The following is a 5,744-nucleotide window of genomic DNA, read 5'->3' as shown; positions in this document are numbered from 1 at the left end:
AAAAAGATAAACAACAACAAGCATTGCCAAGAATATGGAAGATTTGGAATCCTCATATGTTGCTGGTGGCAATGCAAAATGGTGCAGCTGCTATGGAAAACAGTTTAATAGCTTCTCAAAAAGTTAAACATAGAGTTAGTGTATAACCCAGCAATTCCACTCCTAGGCATCTACATAAGAGAAATGAAAACATACATCCACACAAAAACACACCCCAATGTTTATAGCAATATTTTTTATAATAGCCAAAAAGTGGAAACAACCCAAATGTCTATCAACTAACAAATGGATAAACAAAATATATATCCATATATATCCATACAATGGAACATTATTCAGCCTTAAAAAGGAATAAAGTGCTGATGCGTGCTACAACATGGATGAAACTTTAAAACATTATGTGAAGGGAAAAAAACCAGACACATATTGTACAATACCATTTATGTGAAACATCCAGAATAGACAAATCCATAGAGACAGAAAGTATGTTAGTGGCTGCCTAGATCAGTTGCTAGAGAGGGAATGGAGAGTGACTACTAATACCTCTGTGGTTTCTTTTTTCTTTTGGGGGTAGCAAAAATGTTCTAAAATTAGAGTGTAGAGATGCTTGCTCAACTTTGTAAATATACTGAAAACCACTGGATTTGTATAATTTAAATGGATGAATTTTATGGTGTGGAAATTATATCTCATAAAGGTGTTAAAATAAATGAATAAGCAAAAAGTGAAGTGAAATACACTATAATCTTGTCTCCCAAAGATGATCAAATATTTTGCAAATATTTATTGGAACTTTTTTGCATTTATCATACTGTATATATATTTTATGATTGTTATTTTTAAACAGGCTTATTCTACAGATACTGTCCAAACATTTTGAAAATCTTATTTTTATGCAGGGAGTACTTTTCATATAAATGTACACATATTTCGGTATTTATAAAGGCTGCAAATTAACCTATTACATTGGTATATCATAGTTTACTTAAACATTTTTTTTAATGAATATTTAGGTAATTTCTGATGATTTCATTTTCAAACAAAGCTCCAATGAATGTCTTTATACATTTATCTTTGAGCAATCATGTATTTCCATAAGATGTCTTCCTTCAATGAGAATTGTCTTTAAAGTTATTTTTATTTTTTTGAGACAGAGTCTCACTCTGTTGCCCAGGCTAGAGTGCAGTGGCACGATCTCCGCTTACTGCAATCTCCGCCTCCTGGGTTCAAGCAATTCTCCTGCCTCACCCTCCCGAGTAGCTGGGATTACAGGCATGCACCACCATGCCTGGCTAATTTTTGTGTTTTTAATAGAGTTGGGGTTTCACCATGTTGGCCAGGCTGGTCTCAAACTCCTGATCTCAGTTGGTCCACCTGCCTCAGCCTCCCAAAGTGCTGGGATTACAGGCGTGAACCACCGCACCTGGCATCAAAGTTATTTTTATAAGAAACTGGGAGACGCTTATTAGGTGCTGCTAGCTACCTGACAAACTGAAAGCTCTCCACATTTCTATTCTATCTCTTAAAGCCCATCTGTTGTCTGAAGTGTTTTTTTTTTTTTTTTCATCTTTTAAGTTCCGGGATACATGTACTGGATGTGCAGGTTTGTTGCATAGGTAAACATGTGCCATGGTGGTTTGCTGCACAGATAAAAAAATACAGAACGCTTCACAAATTTGCATGTCATCCTTGTGCAGGAACCATGCTCATCTTCTCTGTATCATTCTAATTTCAGTATATTTGCTGCCGAAGTGAGCACTGAAGTTTTTTTCTTAATACATAAATTACCTTTTTGAAAAGGGGAGGTATTTTTTTCATATCCATGAATACTTTCATTGTTATTGAGTATATCAATTATTAAATATATTCACCATATATTATCTAACTGATTTACATTTTGGGAATAGCTACTAAAAACAAAACAAAACAAAACAAAACTTGCTAGTCCAAATAGTTAAAGCCCAAAGCTAAGATACTCAGTAATTTTTTGGGGGGTTAAAGAGTATATATTATTCAATTGAGGTTCTGATGAACTAGTGTACACATACTGCAAATTTAAGCTGTCCCTAGCCATTACTAACTTGTGTAACCAAACTCTACATAGATGATTTTTGTTAGGAACTCTAGCATTGCCATAGTTTGCAGTCAATATTGAATGAGGCTTCTCAATTCTTGCTCTTTTCTTTCTTAGATAAATGAGCTATGATATTAGTCAAATAACTGCCTAAAAATTAATTTCCAAATGGTAATCATACTTGATCTTTAAAGGAAAAGATTAACACTGAAACCAACATGTATATTGGTCCTTACAGCTTTAGATATATGTGACTTCATGAAAAGAATTCCCATTTTAATTAATTTGCTAAGGGTTATTAATTAATCTGTACTTATGTCCTGAGTTAAAGTGGATATGATAGAAAATAGATGATAGATAACACACAGTAAATGTTATTTCTATTACATAATTAATGCACAAATATATACATATATAATACATGCACAGAAGTTTTGATGGCATTCTTAGCGCATCATAATACTATTGCCCATAAAATTAGTAGTCCCCCATTTTCGACCTAAACTAAAGTTGCATTTTGAATTGTGATTCAGACTTCTTTCTGCTTACCAAGAAAGAAAAAATAGACATCCATATTCACTGAAATAGAGAAATTTGTATCAAAGTGTGAGGAAGTAAAGTGACTTTATTTGTTTAAAGAGAGAGCAGAGGGTGATAGATCATTTTAGTCGGGCTGATATAAAAGATGCCTTCCAAGGACACAATTAACAAATACCAAGATGCTTAATTTTAAACTACAGCACCTACCTGTAGTTTGTATATTTTTATACTACTTTATTGACTAAATCCATTAAATATTTTCCTTTAAATTACTTGTATTCATTTTTAGAGTTATTCCAATTCTGAGTATTTTAGTTCTATTATAAAGTGTTAAATCTCTAAGCAGAAAATTTATGACTGTTTTTCTGATAAATGTCTAATCATGATCCAGAAAACTTTGATTTAGTGTATAAATAATAACTTTTTATTCTATTGTATATAATTCTTTCATAGACTTCTTGCAGAAAGGGAATAATTCTCTGGAAAGAGATTTGAGTTGTTCCCTGGGAAGGTAATGCATTTCACCTACTCTTCAGTTAAGTTATGGATGGCATTCAGCAAGAGCAAATAGTGACACATTTTCTGTCTTCTTCTTCTGTCACTGTGCTAGGTTGTCTCAAGTAGAAAAATTATCCTCACTTTAAAAATAATTATGTAGAAACTTGACTTTGGCATAGGTTAAAATTTTCCCAGATCTCAGCTATGACAGTTAGCATTCCTCTAGTTTGAAAGTTAACAAAAGTCCTGGCATTTCTCTGTAAGGAAAAATGTAGGCTCTTTCTCCCTGTTCAGTTTTCAAAGTACAGTTGACCTCTGAACAACTTAAGAGTTTGGTGCTGACCCCCCACGCAACTGAAAATCCACATGTAACTTTTGACTCCTTCAGAAATTAACTACTGATAGCCTACTGTAGACCAGAAGCTTTGCTAATAACATAAACAGTCGATTAACATATATTTTGTATAGGTATTACATATTGTATTCTTACCATAAAATAAGCTACCGAATAGAAAATGTTATTAAGAAAATCATAAGGGCTGGGCGCGGTGGCTCATGCCTATAATCCCAGCACTTTGGGAGGCCGAGGCGGGCGGATCATGAAGTCAAGAGATCGAGACCATTCTGGCCAACATGGTGAAACCCCGTCTCTACTAAAAGTACAAAAATTAGCTGGGTGTGGTGGCGCTCGCCTGTAGTCCCAGCTACTCGGGAGGCTGAGGCAGAATTGCTTGAACCCAGTAGGCGGAGGTTGCAGTGAGCTGAGATCGCACCTCTTCACTTCAGCCTGGTGACAGAGCGAGACTCCATCTCAAAAAAAAAAAAAAAAAAAAAAGAAAATCATAAGGAAGATAAGACACAGTTACAGTATTGTACTGTAGTTATCACAATTGTAAGTTTACATCATCTGTTTACAAGATGAATTGTCTGTCTGAGATGGTGGGCAAGTGCAGCGGCAGACCTCATTCTACAGTAATATATCAAGCAGTGCAATGTTTTCTTGTAATGTTATGACGTTTCTCTGTTCTTGGGAGCACTTCCAGCATCCCTAGTGGCACTGTATATGGATCCCATGGTGTTATTCGTGGTTTACAATGTTGCACTAAATACAATGAAAGATACCTAGAACTTTGAGAGGTCACTTTTTACTGTGGTAACGCAATATACCGCAGAGATGAACTGTTTACGCAAAGATGATTAGTGTTACATAGGGTTTTAAGTGGATACTTGCAACACTTGAACTCATCTCAACTGCAACAGGAGGTGGCTGTGAAATTATTACAGTAGTACAGTATGTAGCATGGTTAGTTTTATGCGGTTATGATTTAGTACTACATCTTTGTGTTTATGTGAATGGTGCCATGTATAATGTTTGTGTACCTAAGTTTTGGTAAGTTTTAACATTTTATAATAAATTCATATATATTTTATGGTAGTAAGTGATAAAATAAACTAGTATCTACATATATTTTGTACACTTGTGACATACCTTTTTTCTTAATCTTTTTGATATTTCTAAGCTACGCTCTGAGAGTTTTTTGGAATTGTCAGAAATCTGCAAAAATTTTTCCAGTATATTTATTTTTAAAAATCTGCTTATAAGTGGATGCACACAGTTCAAACCCATGTTATTCAAGGGCCGGCTATAGTCTGGTTTCATAGAATCATGGATGTTCAAGTTAGATGGAACTTTAGACATAATCTGGTTTAAAGCTATCATCATACATATGAAGACACTATTTGAGGGAGATGATATAATGTGTTCTGGGTCAAATGAATTAGTGGCTGAAATAGGACAGGAATCCAGGGTTGTTTTTTTTTTTAATTTCAAGTCCTTTTGATCTTTTCTTTTCTGAAGGATATGTGTGAACTAGATGACTTCAAGGTTCTTTCCAGCTTTGGGATTTTGTGGAGTAGATTACAGTTGAGGAATTTTTATAAACTTGGCCTTGTTTCAGTTGTGGTAAATTTCTGAAAGAATGCAGTTGTTTCCTTTGAATTCTATAAAATTCCAGAGAAATTATTCTACAGTTAGCAATTTGTTGTTGTCAGTGAGCTGGACCATGCCATTGTAAGGAAAATACCAGTTCTAGGCTGTAAATGCCACTGGATGGATCCACTGGGTCCTGGACTTTGTGAAAAGATCTCAGGGAACTAATTGTTGTGGGTGAGTTTCTCTTTGGAGCAACTAGTTTACTCACAAAAAACAAAGGGTATTACTATTATCTGAGAAACAGAAAACAATATCAGCCTTCTGGGTCCTGCCTATTTTATAGGGCATGAGTATATAAGTATATAATTAAATATCACTGAGTTCAGGTTCAGATAAATGGCATGGTTCATTAGAGGAGATCAGACTTGTTCAGCGTGGTGTGGCCATAAACTGTGGCTTGGGTCAACAGGGCAACAACACTGTCAGTTACCTTGCATCGTGACTTGCATTAATGGTGGTCACCTAATTAGCTAATACCATTTTTAGCAGCACTGACGTGATGGCTCTGGATTATACTGGTAGGACACTGACTTGCATGTTCTAATTCCTCTACCTACTAATTGGATCTATTCTTGATTTGAACATAGATGTTGATATTTAGAAGATAAATTTAGCCTACTGGCTAAATACTGATTGGAA

The sequence above is a fragment of the Mandrillus leucophaeus genome, unplaced genomic scaffold (assembly GCF_000951045.1).
Source record: "Mandrillus leucophaeus isolate KB7577 unplaced genomic scaffold, Mleu.le_1.0 Scaffold766, whole genome shotgun sequence".
Taxonomy (NCBI): domain Eukaryota; kingdom Metazoa; phylum Chordata; class Mammalia; order Primates; family Cercopithecidae; genus Mandrillus; species Mandrillus leucophaeus.
This window is presented reverse-complemented; position numbering follows the sequence as displayed.